Source organism: Melozone crissalis, unplaced genomic scaffold, assembly GCF_028551555.1.
Source record: "Melozone crissalis strain CALT ecotype California unplaced genomic scaffold, PUWL_Pcris_2 ptg000027l_1, whole genome shotgun sequence".
In the NCBI taxonomy this organism is placed as follows: Eukaryota; Metazoa; Chordata; class Aves; order Passeriformes; family Passerellidae; genus Melozone; species Melozone crissalis.
This window is the reverse complement of record NW_026535805.1, coordinates 56565474-56575400: the sequence shown is the minus strand read 5'-3', so window position 1 is coordinate 56575400 and position 9927 is coordinate 56565474.

Genomic DNA, 9927 nt, shown 5'->3' with positions numbered 1-9927 from the left:
GATAAATGTAAGTAGCCAGACTATTCCACAGTTGTCGGCACAATGTGGTATCAAAGTCCTCTATTAAAATGAACAGCCATCAAAACAGAGGAATGAATTTTCAGTTGTAGCCCACAGGAATTTCTGCATCCAGATCCCATTAATCACTGGATCTCTGCATGGAGTTCCTTGTACAAAACTTTTAACATTCAGCTTAGTATGGTAAGTTATGACAAGCATGGGACCAGGGCCAAATTCTGCCCTCAGTTATATCTCAGCAATACCATTAACTTCTGTCAGGCTGCACAGCCGCAGCCAAAGTCAGATCTGGTCATTTGTCTGGTGGGGAACTCTCACAGCACATCAGTTTCAATGGGCCATTTATATTCTTTAAAACCAAACACATACCTAGTGCTTGGATAAACAGGGAACCAAAATTCAGTTTGAGATGTGTCTTCTTACACTAGGAAGAGTTCAACACTTAGATTTCTGCCAGAATACACAAGTCTGACGCTATCAGATGAAGAATGTAATGGGATACCTAATTAACAAAATTAGCCAGAGGGATTCAGGTTGTGGGTCTCAACAGAAAAACATGTGAAATATATACTGTGTGTTTAGATTTTGTGAACAGCTTCTCTTTATTTTTTTTCATAAGTTTTGATTTTTACTGCTTCAGAATAAATATGTGCTAGCTTAAAATGTTTTTTTTCCATTCCACATGACAGAAGGAACCATTTAAAGTGTTGCGGTGAGCTTAAATGATGAAATCAAGTTCATTTTTCTTCCATAGCTGTCTAGAACTAATATTTGCTACCCAGTTAAAACAGTAGCTTAATTTCATGAAAAGTTGCATGCAAAACATTTGGGTTTAAGAAACAGTCACAACTATTTTTTTTGGCTTATGTTCACTGAAGGCAAAATGGGTGGTTTAAACATAAAGAGTGGATTTTGCAGTACATCTTTGCCATACATGGACAATGTGGGGACACACTTCTTCACAGTGCCACCAAGACTTGAAAGCTGCAATTTACAGTAAGTGATTGCTAACAAAAGGAAAACATTGCTTCTGCTGCCCTCACCACAAAGGTCCATGCATAGTATTTTCTTGCTGAGTGCTCAAGTTAAAACTCAACCAATGAATCATCTACTGTTGCTTCTGTAAATTGTGCAGTTTTAAGTGTGCTGCTTTTTGGCAGTAAGTTTCTGATGGCTAAAAAAAGAATGCAAACCAGACACACAGAGAGGCCAGATCAGTGAACTTAATAAGAGGTAAGAAAGCTTGTGTTTCTGGGAGGCCAGGCATTTGCAAACTGTGTCAAATTGAAATCAGAAATACAAAACCAATGTTACCTGGCAGGTTTCCATATAAACTTTTTAAATTCATAAATAAAAATGTCTCAAAAGAAGCATGCCTACTTGGATAAAGGCATTATATATATATATATATATATATATATATATGCGCATATATATGCATTCTTAGAGTGAAGCCCCATAAATCTGAAACAGAATTGTGTTAGCTTCATTCAAGTGTTCACTTGCCACCAAAATTTTAGGCACCTATCAAGTTAAGTGCTTAAATTCCCTTTACAGTCAGAAGGAGAAACACAGGTGTCTTTGAAGGGCTGCAGAGAGATGGGGTCTGACCACTTAGACAGACTCTCTTCTGGAAACCTTCAAAGTCACCTGCAGTCTTCTGTTGACTGCAGCAGCAAGTGGCACATTTGCTTTAGGAGAGCTACTTCATCGGATTCATAAAATATAGGAATAAGTTAGATGTCTGAGTTAGGCTAACTGCATCTACCCTTGATTTCAGATCAAGATAGGGAAACTAATTAGGCTGCAGACTCCCACTGAGTTGCCTGTGTAGTACAAGAAAAAGAAAACAATCCATGAAATAAGTCCAACAAAAGCACCAGTAATCAGTGGACTATTGATTGAGACTATCACAAGGTATGACAGAGGCCAGAAACTCTGAGATTCCAGGCAGATTAGAGCTGCATCTGCACAATAAGAGTATACATGTCTATAAACAGCAGAAATCCCTTATATCCAACTTCAAGAATTCGCATTTTCAATCACCAATAGTACCAATGATGATTTAAGTTTTCCAGCAATTTCCCCACCATAAGCGCTTTCAGTGCCTCAGAAAATTATTAAATTAAGCCACTTTAGTTGCTTCACACTACATTTTGAGCTGCCTTTAGCAAAATATTCTTTCAAAACTTCTTAGCCAAAAACCATCAAGGATTTCCAAGAGTTCAGCCAAAAGAGAATACATATTTTTGTCCATATTAAAAAAAAAATCTGGCAGATTTTATTCTTTCAGTAGTTGACCTCTCCTCCTTGTGAAAAGACATAATACTGGACAGGGACCCTTGGTTTCAATAATACGCTTTCAGCTCCCCCTAAGAAAATCTACCCTCACAAAGAGCTTCCTGCTGAGGCTAAAATTATTCTAACATTTAGCTAGGTCAAATTTGAATAGATGGACCATGAATTTCTTTTGTCACCTATTTTCTGTTTAAATTAGACTCGAGAAATTAATGAAAAAGGTAATCTGTAGTTAACAATGGTAAGAAATTCAGAACACACTCATTTGGCAATAGTGCTTAGGGTCACAAATTTGGAGCTGTGAATCAGCTCCCAGAGGCACACACCTGCTCCTGGGGACTTTACCAACTCAGTTAAGGTGTCTATGCTCAGATAGTAGGGTGCTTCTCCAATAAAATATCAATGTGAATTTTCTGGTTTAGCACACGTAGAAGTGCAGGCTATACTGAAAAGGTCACTTTTACACCCGAAGGAGTCTCTGCATGCTCAGGGTGTGGTTACACCAGCTTAACTTCATCTATATAACTGGTAAAACTTTCCCATGTCAACAGGGCTTTATCTTCAGGAAATCTAACTGCATAGGGGAATATGAGTTCAAGGGGGTCTAAATTACTGTATGACCATCTTAGATTACAAGGAACCATGAATTTGGCTGAAACATATTGAGTACAGGAAGCATTATAGTCCTGCTTAGCTCTGGTGCTGCTTTTGTCCGTGCTCAAGCCTCAGTAGGCTACTGAGGGATAGCACAGACAGCTCAAGTATGCAGCTTTTGGCAGAAGGAAGCCAGACACAAATTGCCTTCAGCAGTGAAGGATAACAGGGCTCCAGCAATGCCTCTCTGGAGTGCCACAAACAGGATCACCAGCCTGGCTCTCAGCTCTGCAGGTTTTCTTGCTGTGCCTTGGCCCCTCCCTGGCCACCGCGGGGCCGCAGGTGTGTCGCGTTTCCAGCCACAGCCTCCACCCCACATCCCCATTTCCTCCTCTGGCCAGGCTCCGTGCCTAATCTTGTGTTTAGGACACCGTGCTCTGTTGCTATGGAGTTATTGGGATGTCAGGGGTTTAGCACAACGACTTCACTGTAGGGTAGAGCTGGGGGCAAGGGAGGAGATTAACCATGAGAGAAACCAGCACAGCAGCTGTGACTACTTGATTGCTCACATAGATGGAGATGTTCTCTGAGCCCAAAGTACAGCCTAGGAAAGGACCAGAAAGTGGTCTGAGGGGTGTTTTGTGTTACTCATTGGATAAGTTTTTCTGAAAGATGCAATGCTTGCACTCACCTTTTCAGGTTTCCCAGAATGTTATACTTAATTTCTCCAGCTTCTCCCGCCCTTCTCCGATGAAATACACTTGTATGTATGGTAAAGGAAGTCAAAGTCCAGAGCACTTTTCTATGGCCAAGACTTCAGTTTTCTTTCTTTCTTGCTGGAATCTGGTGTTTAAGTCCTTATTGATAGTCCTGGTTTGTAGAAGTGACATCCCTAAGTCCCTATCTTGTTTGGTAATTTTCACTCTAAATCTCAGCTCAAATCATCTCATGATAAATCCCTTTCCGTCATCATTCTCACCCCATCTGCTCTCCCTAGGGACACCTTTATTTTCCATCTTCCAAGCTCATCTCTTCGAACAGCAAGGAAGCTGTCAACTGCTATGAAGATTTGTAGGGCACTAAATCTTATACATTAAACCTTTAAATACATTTATCCAGGTAAAACATTTTGAAGCAAATATATAAACTCTGAAGGTTTGCTAGCATATGGCATAATGATTAGCAACCAGATAGCAATGAATTTCATCCCCTTTACTATCATTATTTTAACAGCCTAAAATCTATTTTCCATTTACCAGTTTACTTGAAAAATTGTTCTATTCAGTTTATCCTTCATCAGCTGCATCGTTCTCATTACTGATGTAATGGCTGATCCAAAATTCATCAATTTCATTAGGTTAAACACTCCAGAGCATGGATTCTGATCCTGTCTACAATGTTTCTCACAGAGTTTCCTTTCAAAGTAAATATAGCACCAGAATTATCTTGTGATATCATATCTGTTCTTTTGATGATATGGACCTCACTAGTTACCAAAAAAAGTACAAAGTGTGAAAAATAGTTAGAATTCATTATCCTAGATGTCCTGAGTTTCATTTCAAGGGAGGAATCACAACATGGTTTGCTTCTTTGTTCATCCAGCTCCATTCATCCAGTGCCTGAGTAGAATATCAATCATTCACCAAACCTGTGTGCCAGGATTCCTGCCTACTGAAAGCTTTTAATATCTGACACTGTATCAAAACACAAATGTTTGGTTTTTTTCCAAACAGACTACTCTTATGATATTTTTCATTAGTTATGAAAGAAAAGCCTCTGAGATTTTGTGACTGAATACTTTGTGAGCTGCTTCTTTTATATCTAAGTTTGGTGCTGGCAGGGTTAATAGGAAGATGCAGAGAAAGAATTTCAGGAATCTATGATAACAAGGGACTATGCAGTCATCTGGTCCACCTTTTGCCTATACAGGCCTGTTCCCTACACTGTATCAAAGTACAAGCACTTTAAACAGCCATTCTTGAAATGAAGAAGAAGCATCTGACTTTAAGAGGCATGGGTGAGATCCCAGCAGGACAAATTGGTGGCTTACTGTGATACAGGGTAGCCAATGGCCAGAGAGCCACCTACTTACAACTGGATTACTGCACCCTGAGATGGATAAGTTTTCCCAGACTATTTGCTCTCAGTCTCTGCTCCCTTCAGGACGAGAGCAGGGATGTTAGCATATTCCAGTTTCTGAAAAATACCCTTATTTTCAGTCCTGCTTGAAGCCATCAGATTGCATTGTTAATTCCAGGCTGTTCTTCCTGAAGAGACAAATTCAGATCCCTGCCCTGGCATCGGAATGAACCTGCTGGCTCTGGCTCCCTAGCTCCCAGTTAGAGCTCTGCCCTGCAGACAGCTTCTCTGTGTGCTCCACAGCAAGCAAGAGCTGCAGAGTCAGGCTTGAGGTACAAAGATTTACCAAGTTTAACTGCACAACACATCTCATGTGCAGTGAAATAAATGTGGTAAATCACCAATGATTCATCGTATACTTATTGAAGAAAACAAACAGGTTTTCTTCTGAGTCACATGCATGTTAAGAATTTTTTCCTTCTCAAGCAAAACAAAAACCAGTGTTATTTCAAGGCCAGGAAAAAAAAAAATCAAACAGTTTCGATAAAATAAGAGCTCCTTGAATCTTTATTAAAATCAGAGACTTGAACATAAATTTATTTGACGTTCTATGAGGTTTGGAAATTTCATTTTTCCACCTGCAGGACATGTTATTTTGCAACTAGGGGCCAGAGAGGGTTATGGAGTGTGGATAAGCTGGGATCCATTTGAAGGTCATGAGACCCTTTTCCTCTTTCCACTCCCCCTTTTGGAGATTCTGAGTGTGCTGTTAACAACGCAAACATGTTACATAAAAATCTGACCGGAGATCTCCATTCCAGTGAAATGTGTCCAGTTGGTTTTCATATGTCAGCAAAAAAGAGATTGTTCAATTTTTTAAAATCAGTAACCTACCACTGAGCACAGTTCTGGAGAGACAAGAGGACAAGGAGGAGAAAAACATGCATGGCTAAATAAAGGCACAAGTAAGATGAATGGAAAAACATTTCATTTTATCCAGGACTGGAGCAACTTTGCAACAGAAACCAGCTCCTTTGTGCAGTCAAGAGCACTATTTTAGAGCTCTATGCTTTGAGGCTTCAGGCTGTGAAATGTATATGCGTTCTTTCGCCATTAGTGTAGGAAACCAACATCTGTCCTGCCTGCCACAGAGTTCAGTCTTAAGCAAAGAGAAGTGTATGATGCATATCAGCCCAGGAAATTCCACGAGGATTTTTCTGAGGGATGCTGAAGATTGCTAAGGTTGTCAACACATTCATATGACAAATCCTTGAAAAATTACAGACCTCCAAACTCTAGCTAAAATTCAGGATCTGTTTCACTGCCATATTCAATATAAATATTGCTGTGAACACACAGGTCTATCATATAGGCAGCTTAGTGCAGCCTCTAACACCGTAAAAATATGGATATTTCTTAGTAATGTTAGTTAATTAAAAATTTACATTCTTTTTGGGGGCACATTCACTGGGAAATCTGTCTCTGTGTAACAGAGAAAATTTTTGGGATCTGTGTTACTACCTTTGACCATCTTTCTATATGTTATGCTTTCTACATCATGACTTACCTGACACATTTGCTCATGACAGCTCATATATCTCATTAGCACAGTGCCCTGTTGATACACAGACTGGGGAGTGCATTTGGCAAATGCTGCGGAGGAAGAAGCAGAAACGTTCATGGAGGAGAAATCTGAGTGGCAGAAAAAGGTGTGAGCTGCTGTCAGTGGTAATGAGGTGAAGTCTGAGACAGCAAGTTGCGTTTGAGGCAATGGACAACACCCCGCTAAACCAGGAGAGGTGAATGAGATGACAGGTCAGATCACAGGACATGAATCCTCAACATAGACATAGGTTTAAAAGCTGTTCTAACAATAGTGTTTTGCTGCATCTCAGGAGTCTGTAATGATGTCTTCAGTTGAAAGGAGAAAGGAAAAGAGCAGTGGAGGATAAGAAGCTGACAATATTTTCCAAGAAGTTTCAAGAGAAATAAGGAGACTAAAAATCAAGTGCTTTGAAGATGGAAAAGAACCAAGATGGAAGAGAGAAATGGAAGACAGAGAGGCTATCAACAAGAGCAAAATGTTGAAGAAAGTTAAAAAGCAGTTCAGATGCTCAAGAGTTTCCCAAAGAAAGAGTTTTGAAGAATTCAATGTTTAAAGAGCAAAAGACGACAGGGAATGGCTATGAGTTGTAGTCAGACCTCATGAGTCAAGGTATTAACAAGTGTGTTTAGAAAGGAGCCTATGGGGAAGGAGGTTACAGGGAAGTTACAATAAGAGTTTAGTACAGAGGAAAATGGAAAATTGAGAAAATGGGCTATAGGTAGCCTAGAGAAAATCTGTGGAGCAAGCAGAAAGGTCTCTCCAGGAGTTTATGCAATAGTGAAAGAGCCTGAGGAATTGGCAGCTGAAAACGCAGAGTCCCAGTGAAGGCCAAGGAGGTAGAATTAGATGACAGGGTTGGGATTTACCTCAGCAGACATACAGAGTTCTGTTGAGTTATCATTATAGTGCAAGAGTTCTATAGTCAGTACATTGCAAGGGTTCCATATTGCCAGAGTTTCATACCTCCTTGATGTTTCTTGTAGGCAGCTCCTCCAGCACTGACTCTCCCTTGCCCTCACAGCAGCAACTGACTCCAGTTCCCCTCAGCCAACCAATCCACTCTTTTATAACACTCTGCTGATTGGCTGCAGCTGCGGCCTGTTAACATCAGGCCTGCTCCTAATCCTTAATAATTGCCTCAGCTGCAACTCTTTGAGGGGTAAGATTACATTCTATACTACCTTTATTTACTTATATTCTACCCCTCTACATTGCACAACTAATCTCATTCTAATGCAAACACCTGAAGGAAGGTGTGATGAGCCCTACACTAAAAGTCCCCAGTTTTCTCCCATTAACTGCTAAAGGAGCCCAGATGCAGTCACCCATATTGTCAGTATCAAAACATTAACTTGGGAGGAAGGGGAGAAGGAATGACTATTTGAAGAGAATGATGGAAAGAGTTAGGACATGACATGAAGGAAGACACAAACACTGAATGGAAAAGAAAGGGGAGAAGTAGGATGTAGAAGAGACCTTAAGACTACTCTAAGACTTCTATGAGACAAACTAAAATAATCTGTAAATTATAACCAAGGTAGGCTCTCTAATATCCACAGATCCAGCTGCATCCCCAGAAGTCTAGGAGAAGGGCAGTAGCAGATAAACCAAAATTGTTCTATTCATGCTGATGCCAGAACCATGAGTGGGGTGGTGTGTAGTGAAGAGACACAGAAGCCCACCAGACATAAACCATTTTTACTCCAGGTGCAGCATACTCCCACTTCTGCAGTGCTGTGCCCAAGAAATGCAAGCTAGCAGAGATATTACATAGCTCATATACAGCACCAAGTGAATGTGATTAAACCATCCCAGACTTCAGCTTGTAAGTCCCTATTGAGCCTATGGGCTGGAACATGTAGATTCACTATCTGGGTCTTTGCTAGATCAGGAGTCTCTACATCTGGTTGACATGACCTAAACTGCACTATCTGGATACTTGAGAAAGCAATGCTTCCCCACTCATAAGTGATATTTTTAAACAAACAGGACTTTCTTGGGGGAGCAGGCCAAAGAAGAAAAGTATAAGAGTAGCCTGGAAAAGCTGAATAATTAACAGTTGAAAAAACTCTCATCTTTCAGGATGCCATGGCAGCAGCTCTGTGGCTTTCCTTTTGTTGTAGCTAGTACTGGCTATTGAGGAACTCACGATTATACCTTCCTTGTTGTACTGCTTCCAGCTCAGTGTCCAAGCTTGGAGGCATTCAGGGACATGCAATTTCCATGACTTTTACTACTGAGCTTAGCTGGAATCACCAGACAGGAAACACAAGCAAGGACCAAGAAAACAGAGCAGCTCCATTTCCTGCCATCACCGGGCTGCTGAGGGTTTAGCAGCTTTTCAGACAGGGGTGTAGCTCAACATCACCAGTCAGGCATAAGAAAAGATGGCAATGGTTTCACCAGAGACTAAAAAGTCCCCTGTACTACTTGTTCAGGGACTCTTATGCCTCAGCTCCTGAACAGGACTCCTCTGGGCTCCACCTCACATCTCTTCTTCCCCCTAATGCTTTGGCAGAACCTGGGCAATGCAGTCAGAGCCTGCAGCACAGTGAAACACTCACCCCTCTCTGCTAAAGGGAGCATCCTCCTGTGCCTTCTTCCCTCTCCTCCTCCTTCTGCTCTGTGTCCTTTCTGAGTCCCTCTCCATGCTGTAAGGTCTCTGGTCCAGGCATTTTGGAAAGTTACATTCAGCTCTGCCATTGCTAATGTCATACTAGAACAAAATTGAAAGTTTCCAACTGTTATGTGAAAGAAATTCAAATGAAGGCCTGGCTGACTAATAAATGTCACTTTTCTAGAAGATACTGGGGATTTGCTACTTCCCTTAGAGACATCTCTGCCTACTTCGAACTTCTCAAGGGAGGGGCTGGTTTTGCCTCCTCCTCTCCTTTATACTTGGCAGCAAGGCTTGAAGGACACATTCCAAATTACTGTCATTACCTTTCAGTTACTTTAGCAACTGGTACAGGTGGTGTGAAAAGTCCAATCCATCCCTCCAGACGGACAAATGTATGGCATGTGCAGTGGCTTGCCTGTGGGAGACTTTAGCAAGCCCAGTAACTGCACTGAAATGTCACAGGTGGTAAACTCTCTGGATTTTAATGGGAGCCACAGATAAACAGCATTTTCTGGAGCCACAGATAAATAACATTTGCAGGACTCAGCAGCTGGGATACAGCAGTGTTTGCAACCATAAGCAGAGAGCTCCTACACTTAGAGGCAGGTATGCTGGGTGTAAAGCACAAGCCAGCTCCTGCGAGTGTCCAGATGTCACAGGAGCAGCTGGAGGGGTGGACAGGGAGGTCACTGGGGCCCGTCCCAGGTGCCAC